Genomic DNA, 15,139 nt, shown 5'->3' on the forward strand with positions numbered 1-15,139 from the left:
GATTCGATGACCATCATTCTTTGCCGCATATTGTCCATTTCCGTGCAGCATTCCAAAAGGACATTTGTTAAATTCTCTTCCATGACAACCATCCTTTCACGCATATTGTGCATTTCAGTGCTGCACTCCATTACCTGTTGAATAATTATAGCAGCACTTGCACGTGAAAATATTGGCACACCATCCTCCTCCCCTAAAAAAAAATAAAAAATTGTCATTTACAACATTATTTTTCGATGAGGCCTATCTACATATGTTTTTTTTAATCAAGCTAGGGTGACACTGACCTGATGGGCTTCTCCTTTCCACCTCTTCGACATCTTCTATCACTCCTCCTTCTTCCACCACCTCCCCATCATCTTCTATCACTCCTCCTTCTTCCACCACTTCCCCATCATCTTGGACTCCTCCTTCATCCATCAATCCACCTTCTTTCAATTCGCCAAATTGTTCTTCCGCCACTTGCCCTTCATCTGCTATAAATTCTAAGTCCAAAATTACTTCTTCCTCCTCTCTTCCTTCCTCCTTTCTTCCTTCCTCCTCTCCTTCCACATCCTCTTCTCCTTCCACATCCTCTTCTCCTTCCACATCCTCTTCTCCTTCCACATCCTCTTCTCCTTCCACATCCTCCTCCTCCTCCTCCACATGTTGAGATGGCAGATTTTGGCCTTGTCTGGCCCTCTCTGCCTCCTCCAAATGCTGGCGACTTTTTTCCCCTGAAATAAACAAAAAAAAATGTAGACTCATCAGCACACAGATATTGGAGAGCATAAATCGCACACATTGCTTAGAAGATGCTTTCATTTAGTTACTTTTATCTTTCACCAAACCTACATTTTGCAATTACTTCTATATGGCAAGCTCTGATCCTGCCCCTTTTTAGCAAAGTGACACACATGGATGTCCCCCCTAAACAGTATTTCTGGGAGACCCTACCAAAACCCTTTTTTGGTTTGGGGAGACACAGGTGCTGTGCATTGCAGATGTGAAAACATCTGCTTTATTACCACTGTTTTTAGAATGAATCCTGTTTGCCTTTCCCATTCTCATAATTTTATTTTTTAGAACTAGCTTTTACACAATGTTTACAAACAAAGTTTTTGGCCAGTGAGCCATGTCCAGGTGTGTTGTTCCTGGAATAACCGAGCCTTTCTGAGAAACTATGTGATGTAACGTGGTTTACTAAGAACACTATTTGTAAATATGTAGGTATTTATGTCATAAAAAATAAATGACAACATGTCTTTAAAATTACAAGCAGGCCAAGGAGGCAGATGGTGAAATATACATGGCAACACATTATTGCAGACAATCACCCACCCCCCCCCCAACCCCAATATATATTTACTTACTTTTACGCAGAATTTTAAGTATTTTCTTCATCTGATGTGGCTCCCTCAATTTTAAGTCTGACCATCGTTTCCTCAGCTGTTCCTTGGACCTGGTGATCCCAAACATCCTCTGCATTCTCCTCGCCACCTTGTCCATAATATGTGCCTTTCGGCGGTTAGGGGTCTTGTATGGCCCTAATTCACCATCATAGTCCTTCTTTCGCATGATGTAAACTAACTCCACCATTTCCTGGAACCGCATATTAGTGGCTTTGTATCTTCTTGGCCTTGATCGGGACGTCCCTGCCTCTGTCCCTTCACTTGTGGCATGAGAGCATCGTGCCCGCTCGTGTGACATCGCCATCTTTCCTTTCCCACAGAGATTATGGGCGTGGAAAAGATGAATTCTTACGCCATGGGCGGAGAAGAGGGCGGCGTTTAATACATACGCGGAGTGTAGAGAATGCAAACAACGTGTTTACGTCGGTTACGCGGAGAATCTTCGAGCGCATCCAGAACATACACAGTTAACGCCATATTTCCTAAACTCATTGATTAGGGGCCTCGCAAAGGTGACGAGGGCGGGGTTTAATAAATACGCGGAGTGTTTAAAAGGTGCACGCCGTGATTACGCATCTTACGCGGTAATTAGGCGAGCGTGAGAAACGAGGAGCGAGAGACAGGAAGGTAAGGAAATTAAAAATGTGATCAGCAGAGGCCTTGAAAATGTAGACACATGGGATGGGTGTTTGGGCTGTTGGTTGCACCCTTTTTAAGCTATTCTGTCTATGGGGTACCACAATGTTATTTTGGTATCCAAATGCTTTTGGACACCTCACAAAATAGAGATGTGAACAATGCTGTACCTCATTGACAAGTTTTTGAATGGTGTATTCAGATCAGGCAAAGTATTGTTCAAGTGTTGGTTGTACAGAGGTCATTAGGAAGTGTCTTTTATGTCATCCATTGTCAGGGGCATGAGATTTACACATGAAAGAGTGCCTAGATGAATACTGTCATTTGTAAGCATTGTTTATTTTTCTATATTAAAAATATTTACTGCAATGTTAACAATGGCTCTGCATCTAGCAAATCAATGTTTGGTACAACCAATGCGGCCGAGCTGCCAATCATTGTTTAAACAAGAGAGACTGTGTTTGTAATTAGATATAGGTAATAAATTTGAAGACACATATTATATCAAGGTCAACGCTGATCCTTTTGAATATTTATTTTTCTTTGGTTTATGTTTTTTGAATCTAGACTCAAAAAAAATATCATATTTCAAAAAGTAAAATGGACCAACTACAAACCAAGGAAGCTATAGAGGCCTTACTACAAAAATATCAGGACACGCCCATCCTGTGGAATTCAAAACACGCGTTATATTGCAATAAAGAGGTACGAGCGGCAGCACTAGAAGAGCTAGCAAACTATATGCAAACATGGGTGCCAGGATGCACTGGCAACATGGTGAAGAATAAACTTGCCAACCTCAGAAGCACATACAGGAGAGCATACAAAGCTAATAAAAGCAAAAAATCTGTAGCAGCAGCAAGACAAGCAAAGGAACCCAAACTGTGGTATTATAAACAGATGGCTTTTTTGCGGGACGAAATGGAAGGCAGGAAAACGATGTCGAGTCTTTCTTCCAACCTTTCCTCCATGCTACCTTCCAGCGGACCTTCCCCAGATGACCACAGCCCTGCAGAGTCGGAGGAAGAGGGCCTGGCTGACAGAGATGCAGATCTGCCACCCTTCGATGAGGAGGTATAGTAGTTTCCTCTATATTTCTGGCGTAAATAATTCTTGGTGGATTAATGATTTGATATTGTAAAAGAAAAGCCAAGCTGGGAAAAAGCAAAAAAAAAGTTGTACAGACAAATAGGTGTCAGAGATGACAACTGCAGGGGTCAGAAGTAGAGTGTATTCAAGTAATAATGAACAGAAAATACTAAACGAAAAACATGAAAATGAGTGTGGTTTTATTTAGCGAAATTGTAAAAAATTTCCTTTTTTTTCCACACAGGAAGAAGAGATCAGCCAGGAGGTGGCAGATCCTCAGGTGTCTGTCAGCCAGGAGGAGGCCGGGGTCAGTGGCAGCCAGGAGGAGGCCGGGGTCAGTGGCAGCCAGGAGGAGGCCGGGGTCAGTGGCAGCCAGGAGGAGGCTGGGCCCAGTGGCCTGCAGCAGGTCCCCCCGGCCAGGAGAACCACCACCAGCCAGTCTTCTCCCCCCCAGGTGAGGCCATCAGGCCGAAGGAGGCAGTTGAGGCCTGTGGAGGAGGCAAGCCTCCGCATGATACAGGAGGCAAGCGCCATCATGAGGGCCCCCCTCAACCCCACAGAGGCCTTCAGTGCCTCATTGGCCCACGATTTGAATGAAGGGGAGGAGGACCAGAGAAGACTGGCAAAGGCCCTGATGAACCAGGTCCTTTGGTGGATGCAGAGGGGCCTGCTGACCCCAGAGACTGGGCTATGTGACCCGGCCCGGCTTGCGGAACACCATCCTCCTGCTGCCACATCGACCCCACCTGCAAGACCCCGTGTTAGATCCGCTGGAAGGCTGCCTGGAGGGAAGGCTGGAAAGAGGAGGAAACGTTGATTCTCTGCCTTCCATTTCCTTCCACATAAAGGACATCTTGTTTGGACTACCACAGTTTGGGTTCCTTTGTTTCTGTGCTGCTGCTTCATATTTTTTGGTTTGGCTCCTGAGGCTTGGAAGTTTATCCTTCACCATGTTGGAAATGCAAGTTTGCATATAGTTTGCTATCTATTCTAGTGCTGCCGTTCTGTTTATTTTTTGTGATGACATTTGCCTAAATAAAAGGCTTTTTGCTTTCATTTGAAAACATGTCTATTGTTTGTTATACTGTGGGGATTATTAGGCAGCAAACCTTTAATAAATATACAATGGGTCATTTACAAAGGACACACTCCTTGGGGGGGGGGGGACATTTGGTGTGCCAACATGGTTTAATATTCTCAAATGAAACACAAAAAAAAAAATAAAAAAAAATACAAAGAAAAAAAAATGGTAAAAAAAAAAATATTAAATGGTGACATAACTAGAAACAACAAAAAACAAAAAAAGATGCACATTCCTTTACAAAAATGACTACTATAAATTATGGAGGACCACCAACCAAAACACACGTCTGGCATAGAAAACATTATTAAAGGATTACATCACAAGCAAGAAATGTGACATTTCAGTATGGGACAACTCTATTGAAATTGCATCAGCAAGAGAACGGGGTTATTCTAGCAAGTGAAGAATTAATAAAACGAGGCAAGAAAATGTGGTTTAGTGCGCCTTTTTAAGACATTGTTCTCTTGCTAGAATAAAAGGTTTCTAATGACGAATGTGCCATATCCCAAACAAACGCAAGTTTTACCTGAACGAGCGCTCCCGTCTCCTCATTTGGACTGAGCATGCGCGGGGTTTTTGTACGCTGCTTTTGTGTACAGACGACCGAACATGTCTGACGGACACGATTCCAGCAGACTGTTTTAAAGCAAGACCAGGAAACAGTTGTTCGTTGGAAAACGGTCTGGCCGACGATTGTTTGCTGGAATCCTGTCCGTTACTGCCTACACACGAACGAACATGTCCGCTGAAACTGGTCCGCGGACCAGTTTCAGCAGACATGTTTGGTCGTGAGTACGGGGCCTAACATGGGTTTGATGTTCACCTAAAGTAAAAGAACCTGTTTAGGTCAAAGAGCAAGGAGGGTATACAGAACACAGACTTAGCTACCTTGGAATTGGTATTTTATTTTATGAATAAGATTATGAGTAAAGTATGAATATTTTGTATTTTGTAGAATGTTGAACTTAAAAAAAATAATAATAAAAGAATAAATAAAAAACTACAAGTTTCAGTGTGCTGAAACTCCAAGAAATTATGGGCAAATTCTGGGCAAGCAGATAAATTGAACTGTCCTGGCAGGCTTGTTCTCTTGGGACGCATGATTCAGAGCTGTAAGAGCAAGACACTCCGGGTGCTGTTGGTGGGGAGGACCCCTGTATTGGCCGTATTGGTGAGCGGGCAGAAGCCCATCTTTATCTCTGACACCTGACCAGTTGGACCAGTTGGAGGGTTTTCATCTATTCCATTCAGCTTTATTGGCCTGCTTCTGCACAGTATCATCACTAGGCCCCACCATAGCTAGATGAAGATCTCGGAAACTCTGCTCATAGAACCTGTGGCAGATTAAAACCTTCTTATAGACATGAAACCGTTTTACTAAAGGGGAACTCTTACACAAATTGTATAGGTTGTTTGCTTCATATTTTTTATGGTATCAGACCTAGAGGGTGCTGACTCACTAACAATCTTCTCTTCCCCCTCTTGCTTCTGGGGTCATAAATCTGTTACAGCCTGCTTATTATAGTCATCTGACCTATTGTTATGGTCAATTCACTGTGTATCCTGGTGACTTTGTTTTACAGAAATATTACTCAAATTGGGGTATACCTATGTCTATATAGTCTTGTTGACTTAAAAGTACGGGATTTTCTTATTTTTCCCCAATCATGCATACCTAGGTGGATGCAGCATCAGTCTGATGTTGCATCTTTCCCCCACCATCTCTAACACTGAGAAACAAACAATCTAACATCGCAGATCGCTTGGTTCTCACAGCTCCCTGAGCAGGTGACTGTCAGCCGCCGCTCTCTGCTCTGCCCCCCCCCCTCACTCCCTGGAGTACTGGGCTGTGGAGGGGACGGGAGCTGCCAACTCAGCCTCTCAGCAGCTCGCTGAGAGGCTGAGTCGGATGCCGGTCCAGGCATGTGGGTGGATCCCGACCATATGGTCGCGATCTTGCCTGAGCCTGAACCGGCTGTGTGCTGTCAGCCAATAGAGGGCTTCAGCCAGCTGTCTGCTAAAAACGTGTCACAGGAATGTATTCCTGTGATCCATAAGAGAAGTACAGCCAAGCTAGCTTTGGCTGTACTTCTTCAATCTTCCAGTAAAGTGTTGATTTACAAATCTTTCTAATGATTGGTGTCTTTGTATTTATATGTTCTGCTTGAAGTAGGTTGGAACCCAGCGTGTCAGAGGTAACAGGGCTTTTCAAGGTCAGGACAACCACTGGGACAAGCGACTTCCAACAGCCCTTGCAGGGGTATCGCTACAAATATACATCTATACTTTCTACAAAGGTAATTTTATAATTTGGCATTATTAAAATTGCCGTTCAAATGCAAGATGCAGAGAACTTTCTCCCTTTCTTTACAAATAAAAAATACTGAATAAATCACTACTACTTTTGCTTTTTACTGGCTTTTTAAAATAACAGTTGCAATAATTAAGAGGTTGCCTAAAAAGGGAAAAATGACTCTTAAATAGTGTATTTTTTAGAAGCGAGACATTGAATCAGACAACTGAGGAAGAAAGGTGGACAGTGGGTTTCTTTTAAAAATTTCTGGGGTTAGATATAAATTAACAGTATAGCCTTAGCTGCCAGCTACTAAAAGCATTTATATTACAGTCTAGAGAACCAAAGATGTCATACATTCAAAAAGTAGGTTGCCAATGCTGACAGTAGGGAGATCAGTTATGATGATTAATCTCCTTGGTTTAGTGAGCCCAAGGCAATTGTCCCTTTTATTCCTAAGGCTGGAGCTCCCATGCCCTTAAGTGGCAAGTATGATAAGGCCAGCGGGGGGTTCACTTTGGAAAAAAGAATGCTCTTATTTGGAGACATTGATTGACAGATGTGTCCCAGAGGTAATTTGGTTATGTTGCTGGGATGGTGGGTGGTTGAGAGTGCTCATATGCCGAGATCAGTGACACACAATGTGAGTTAGATGGCATGACCAGTCTTGACTTGGGAGGATCATGTGGGTGGATTCAAAGCAAGTTCCAGCCCTGTCTATGCAGCTCTGAAAAGACCAACCAACAATGTAGTGAATGAAAGGTAGAACGAGAATGGACTCCAGGGACATGTGGAGGTCTGGATGCTAAAGATCCAAAGGTTTGGATGCTAAAGATTCAAGAGAGCAGAGTTGGAAATCAATGGAGAAGCTGTATGTTATTAAATTTTTTACTGTCAAGACAGTGTCTCTTTAAAGTAGTACTGGTAGGCAAGGCATGGCATGGCATGATATTACTCCAATGTACCAAAAATACTCTTCACTCTTTGATTGCATATGATAGGTACCTTGTCATAAACAGGGGTCTTCCTCTTGGGGTGCAATCCTCCCTTTGGGGTGCTACACATATTACATCTTTTAACCATCAATCTCATATGGAAAATATTGGGGTTGATTTTCTATAGGAAAATAGGCAGTTCACATTGCAAAGGAATTTGCACTTTGCAAGGGAAATATCCCCAGAGCTTAGAGAATGGGGTGGAGTTCTGCTGACCTCCACCATCCAGTGTGCAAGCAAAAATACAGTTTTTATTTATTTTCCCCACACGTTAATGGTAATTCTTTTCAAAGTAAAACTTATTTGCCTTTGGTAAATAAACCCTATTATTTGTAAGACGAAGACAGAAGGCCTCTTTATAAACTCCAGCAGGAGTTGAATCATTTTTGCAAAAGGAAACCCCTGAGATCTGTTCTGCAAAACATATTCTACTTGTCCAGCACTGGATTTGCTTTCTAACTAGACAATGGGAGCTAAAAAAAAACACATGGATGCTGAAGGGCCAAGGGACACAGACTAATGGTATATCCTGAACAAGTAATAGGTAAATGTTGCTGAACTTGTGCGTTTGGATGTGACGTCTTAATCTCAGATATCTTATGGAATAGAAAAGCTGAACAGGGAAAAGTGAGGCATAGAGAGAGGATGATATTTAACAAGTCCCTCAGAGAGAATACACAATGTGCAATCTATCAGCCCGGGAAAGACAGATCTACTTTCACTGCAGGGCTGAGAGAGCAGGGACACCTGGGAAAGGCACTGTACTAACAAGAGAATGGGTGCAGGCAACTGTGACATGAATTATATAGGACATTTTGATGCACACTGCAAGTAATACAACACTATTCATATGACAGAACACATATATACTACTGTACACATGGTCCTATTTAAAGCTGAACTCTATAGTGATGTATAAAGCACCAATGAATGTGTTATTCATTTATTAAAAAATCATTACATGAATTGCTGAATGCAAGCAGTTTAAGGCTGGCCTAAGATGCCTTGTATTTTCAATCAGTCAAAGCTGGAACTGAAGACTTGAACGTGGGAGTGCTGATGTCAAGAAATCATACAGATGTAAGTCCTTCAGAGGCATACACCTGTGTCTAGTGTCTTCAGGGCTAACCCCAGGTTAAGATGACTTTACATCCTAATGGTGATGATAAAAATTCTTCTGCTCCTCGCGGGTACCATTCTCTGTCTCTCCCTCTTACGGACACCAGTCTCAGCTTTCTTTCGCTGGGGCACATCATGGGAGAAAAAATTCCCAAACTCTCTCCAACTACCTCTCTTCTCTATTGGGCCACTGTCCCTCTTATATCACACAGAATCAGTGGCCAGGACCCAGAGATGAACCCTCCAAAAATCAAAGAACCGGGAAAGGCATTGACTCCTATCCTCTTGGCCGGGACAGCACCTATCTGGCTATTTCAACCTACTTACAATTGCAAGGGCCAGGTTCTTTTCCCACTTGTGTGTTGACAGCCAGGCAATCAGCAACTTTCACTCCTCTGGCTAAAAAAGCAGTCTGAAGGTGACCTTTTAGAAAGTTTATTGTAGTTTAACTTAGTGGTTTGGAACTGTGGGATGCTCCAAACCACTAATCAAGAAAGTGAGGACACTATTGTCTTTGCAGCAGCTCCGTAACACAATCCTTTAAGTAGTAGGGCATAAAGTGGACAGCACTGGAACACCTTTAGCAATGTTCCAGCACAGGCAAGCCTTAAACTCAGTGTAGCAGGGGTTAACTACAGCAATAGTCACTGAGATCTTTCTGCCTTAGGGTTGACTCTGTACTCACGATATCTCCCAAGGCTTGGGTGTGTCCTTCAGACTCAGGCAGGCAGCGTCCTCAGTGGCACTCCTCTTTTGGCTCCCAAACAACTTGTAGCAGGAGAGGCCCCATAGGTAAGAACAGCTGGGATCTTGATGCGACAAGTGGAGCTTTCAGCAAAATAGTCAAGAGGTACTAGCCGCCCTTCTAGCTGTTAAAGGGGTTGTAAAGGTAAAGGCTTTTTCACCTTAATGCATTCTATGCATTAAGGTGAAAAAACATCTGTGGATTAGCGCCCCCCGTTTACTTACCTGACCCCTTGAAAGTCCCGTGCCGTGAACAAGCAGACTTTTCGGCCGGCTTCTCGGCTTATTTATTGGTTGATTGAAAGCAGCGCAGCCATTGACTCACGCTGCTGTCAATCACATCCAATGATGCGGCACGCCGGGGGGCGGGCCGAGTGATTCAGTGAGCTGCTATAGCCGCCGGATGTATCACTGGAGCGTGCCTGCAAGAACTAACCACCATGCAAGCTCACTTGCATGAAGGTGGTTAGTTCTTGCCGGGAGGAGCAGAGACAGCGGCCGAGGGACCCCAGAAGACCAGGTTCGGGGCCACTCTGTGCAAAATAAGGTAAGTATAACATGTTTGTTATTTAAAAAAAAAAAATTATATTTAGTGTTCCTTTAACCTCTCATCCTGGAAGACAGCCCCACACTTTATGGTTCCAAATTATTTATGCAGTTCGCAACCACCATCTGGGCACACACCTCCAGGAAATGGCAGGGGGAAGCAATCAAATTGGCAGCCTGTAGAACCCAGAGCAGCCCAAAGCAATCACACGCTGCTCTTCTGATTACAGGCGAGCCAAAAAACTAAATTTGCCTAACCAAATCTAGCAGCCCACCTAGGAGGGTGCTACATAGGTATGATGATCAGGTCAGGTGTCCAGAAACATTTTGTCATATAGTATACATGATATTGACTTGGAACCAGTCTCTTGTAATTTGTTTTACATTGAAAATGGGAGAAGAGTTGGTAGCATTAGCAGCCAATCAAATGTGCTGCATGCACATGTGCTGACAAGGAACATACTGAAAGGAGGTGAGAGTAAAGGGATAAGCACATTAACCGCTTTAGCCTCGATTTAGATTTGGCTGCTCAATCACCAGGCCGTTTTTTTGCGATATGGCACTGCACAGCTTTAACTGACAATTGCACGGTCGTGCGACGTTCTCCCAAACAAAATTTACGTCCTTTTTTTCCCACAAATGGAGCTTTCTTTTGGTGGTATTTGATCATCTCTGCGGTTTTTATTTTCTGCGCTATAAACAAAAAAAGACCCACAATTTTGAAAAAAACACAGTATTTTGTACGTTTTGCTATAATAAATATCCCCACTTTAAAAAAAAAAAAAAAATGTTATCCTCAGTTTAGGCCGATATATATTCTTCTACATATTTTTGGTAATAAAAATCGCAAAAGTTATAGCGTCTACAAAATAGGGGAAAGATAAATGGCAATTTTATTATTATTATTTTTTTACTAGTAATGTCGGTGATCAGCGATTGTTCAGGCACTGGGCTCCACTCTCGGACCCAGCCTCAATTTGCTGGGACAGTTGGGAGGTATTCGTTAATAGTACCATGTCTCTTAGCCTGGTTAGAAAACTCATATAGTCCAAAATTAAATTGATCAAATATGTATTTATTTTCTTCATTAAGGTTTTGACACAAAGCTCACAAAACTGGTTCTTAGGCTTATAAGTGCATGCTGCCGATCAAATGGGGAATAAAGCCTGCAATAATATCTAAGTTGAGAAACCATCTCACTGGTTGTCAGGCAAAAAGCTCTAGTATGGTTATCATTTTCATTATGGATGTAGAATTTGCTTTAGACTTAACACAACTATATAATGTGAATGCCTACTTACAGGGGCGTACCTAGAACATTTGGCACCCGGGGCGGATCCAATATCTGGCACCCCCCCCCACGGTAAAATGTAAAAACACCCCACTGTGCCCCCTGCATCCTTCAATATCTCTTTGTCACTACTGTGTACCCCCTCTCCACAACTGCACCACGGGACCCCTTTACATTACACTGCACTTCTGGACCCCTTTACATTACACAGCACCCTGCATCTCTGGACCCCTTTACATTACACAGCACCCTGCACCCCTTTACATTACACAGCACCATGCACCTCTGGACCCCTTTACATTACACTGCACTTCTGGACCCCTTACATTACACAGCACCCTGCACCTCTGGATCCCTTTACATTACACTGCACTTCTGGACCCCTTACATTACACAGCACCCTGCACCTCTGGATCCCTTTACATTACACAGCATCCTGCACCTCTGGGCCCCTTTACATTACACAGCATCCTGCACCTCTGGACCCCTTACATTACACAGCACCCTGCATCTCTGGACCCCTTTACATTACACTGCACCCCTTTACATTAGACTGCACCTCTGGACAGTGCAGACCCCTCCCTACAGTGCAAAATAGTGAACACTATAAAGTCCCAAAAGAAGAAGAAAAATCTTCTTTATTCCAATATCAACTCTGTGAAAGTTCTGTGCATAATCAGATAATCATGTGAAATCACAACGTGTGGAAAGATCTGGATCAATGTTCCCTGAGAGTGCTGACCCTTACCAGATATTCAGATCCAAAGGATCAAGCCAAGCGGATTAGCCACACACCTGGGCTGCATAGGAGATCAGGATCTTGATAAGGTCTTCCCAGCAGTGGATCAGTGGAACATCCAGAAAGCAAACAAAAATAAAACTAGATAGTGTGATATTGTCAGGTAATCACACACAGAAATTCCCCCTGTGACTGGCAGACGGACAGTGTGACATGCAAACCACCACCTAAAAACACACTGACCCTTACCAGAGATCTGGGTATAAACAAATCGAAAACACACGGGGGATATGGGCAGCCACTGGAAATGAATTCTCCCACAGACAATCCTCGGATTCACCAAAGTGTATTAGACAATCCGCGGTCTTCAACAAAGAAACAAATGCAGGCAGCTCGATTACCAAGTTTATTTTCCTAGAATTGACAGGAACAACCTCACAGCTTGCCAACCCAGAAAAGAATGCTGACAGCATTCTTTTCTGGGTTGGCAAGCTGTGAGGTTGTTCCTGTCAATTCTAGGAAAATAAACTTGGTAATCGAGCTGCCTGCATTTGTTTCTTTGTTGAAGACCGCGGATTGTCTAATACACTTTGGTGAATCCGAGGATTGTCTGTGGGAGAATTCATTTCCAGTGGCTGCCCATATCCCCCGTGTGTTTTCGATTTGTTTATACCCAGATCTCTGGTAAGGGTCAGTGTGTTTTTAGGTGGTGGTTTGCATGTCACACTGTCCGTCTGCCAGTCACAGGGGGAATTTCTGTGTGTGATTACCTGACAATATCACACTATCTAGTTTTATTTTTGTTTGCTTTCTGGATGTTCCACTGATCCACTGCTGGGAAGACCTTATCAAGATCCTGATCTCCTATGCAGCCCAGGTGTGTGGCTAATCCGCTTGGCTTGATCCTTTGAATCTGAATATCTGGTAAGGGTCAGCACTCTCAGGGAACATTGATCCAGATCTTTCCACACGTTGTGATTTCACATGATTATCTGATTATGCACAGAACTTTCACAGAGTTGATATTGGAATAAAGAAGATTTTTCTTCTTCTTTTGGGACTTTATAGTGTTCACTATTTTTTTGATAAAGGCAAGAATACATATCGGCCTAAACTGAGGAAAAAAATATTTTTTTTATATTTTTTGGGGGATATTTATTGTAGCAAAAAGTAAAAAACATAGAATTTTTTTGTTTATAGAGCAAAAAATAAAAACCGCAGAGGTGATCAAATACCACCAAAAGAAAGCTCTATTTGTGGGGAAAAAAAGGACATCAATTTTGTTTGGGAGCCAAGTCGCACGACTGCGCATATGTCAGTTAAAGCGACGATAGCATACTTACAGTGCCTTGAAAAAATATTCATACCCCTTGAAATTTTCCAAATTTTGTCATGTTACAACCAAATGTATTTTATTGGGATTTTATGTGACAGACCAACACATAGTGGAACATATTTGTGAAATGGAAGGAAATGGTTTTATTTTTTTTTTTACAAATAAATATGTGAAAAGTGTGGCATGTATTTGTATTCAGCCCCCTCAATGGCGTATCTAAGGTATGGCAGCCATGGCTAGTGGCATGGGCGCCATGCGGAGGCGGCAAAAAAGTCACCCCCCTGCACGAAAATAAACCTCCCGTGGCCGCCTCCTGCACTAATATAGCCCCCCGGGGGCCGAAGTTAAAGGGTCACTAAAGGAAAAAACATTTTTGGCTGAAATGACTGTTTACAGGGTATAGAGACATAAAAGTTAACTGATTCCTTTTAAAAATGATTAAAAATAGATACAAATCAATCATATAATGTGCCTCTAGTTTCACTTTCACTTTTAAACTGGCTTCATGTTTCTGTGAAGTAGAGAGACACACAGAACAAAAACAAACAAATCCAGGGCAGTGTTTTGTTTTTAAAATTAATCTGCTTGGTTCTGAGGAGTTTTAGACACACAGTAATGACAGCTTAGACCACCGTGAGAAAGCTCCCAGTACTGTGGTTATAAGGAGCCAGACAAGCAGGAAGTGTGGAGATCACAGCAGAATTACAGCTACTTCAAAGCAAAAACAAACAATGAGGACATGAAACCAGTACTGCAGTAAGGTAAAGGAAGCTATTTAGATAAAAAAAAAATTCCTTTAGTGATCCTTTAAACGGTATTTGGCCTGGGGAGGGGAGTGACAGGCACCCCCATGACGGGCGATAACTGGCCAGACTGGGTCCACGTAACTGGCGGAGGCGGAGCCTAAGGCTCTGCTTATCCTCGTCTGCGTGGCATCTTCTTCTCCCCGGAGCAGGGGGGGGGGTCTGTGAAGAGAAGAGATTTAGATGAGAGAAGGAATGGATGACAGGGGCACCCCCAGACAGCTGCAAGGATTAGCAGCCTAGCAGGTACTTTAATTATAATAATTGTGCTCTAAATACTTAACTGTGAAGTTTGGTAATGAAGCATTCATGCTTTACTTTACACAAACTGTTTTCATCTAATTTGCATTTGATTTATTCACATGCTACTTGTAGCCATAGATTTCAGAGGAATACAATAGTATTTATTGCTCATATAGATAATTACACATACATGGAGGATGAGTTGCACTATAATTGTTCTCTAGCAACTGCACTTGTTTTATGTGGCTTAAAATAGACTGCATGCAGTAGCAGATTGGCATAATGGTGTGTGGCAGTAAAAGGCAAACCTTGCTGCTCAGCATGGTATAAAATAATGTTATTCTCTCAGCAGCCTCCTGCACTCCATTGCACTGGCAACTGCAAGCACTGCGTGCATTCTTGCATAAACAAGTACTAAGTACTGCTTAAAAGTAGTACCTGCTGTTGCACAAATCACTTTATTACACTTTGGCCCAGATTCACAAAAGAGATACGACGGAGTATCTCAGATACTCCGTCGTATCTCTCAGAGTATCTATGCGACAGGTGTAATTGTTTTACACTGTCGGATCTTAGGATGCAATACCGCGGCCGCCGCTGGGGGGAGTTTGCGTCGTAAACCAGCGTCGGGTATGCAAATTAGGAGTTACGGCGATCCACGACGGTTTTTCGCGTTCGCTACGTCGCTGCTAGTCTAGTTTCCCGTCGCAAAGTTAGTCGTCGTTTTTGGTGCCCTAACTTTACACAGCACACGTATGTGCTGTATAAAGTATGGCCGTCGTTCCCGCATCGAAATTTAAAAATGTTTCCTTCTTGCGTAAGACGTCCGG

The sequence above is a fragment of the Rana temporaria genome, chromosome 3 (assembly GCF_905171775.1).
Source record: "Rana temporaria chromosome 3, aRanTem1.1, whole genome shotgun sequence".
Classification (NCBI taxonomy): domain Eukaryota; kingdom Metazoa; phylum Chordata; class Amphibia; order Anura; family Ranidae; genus Rana; species Rana temporaria.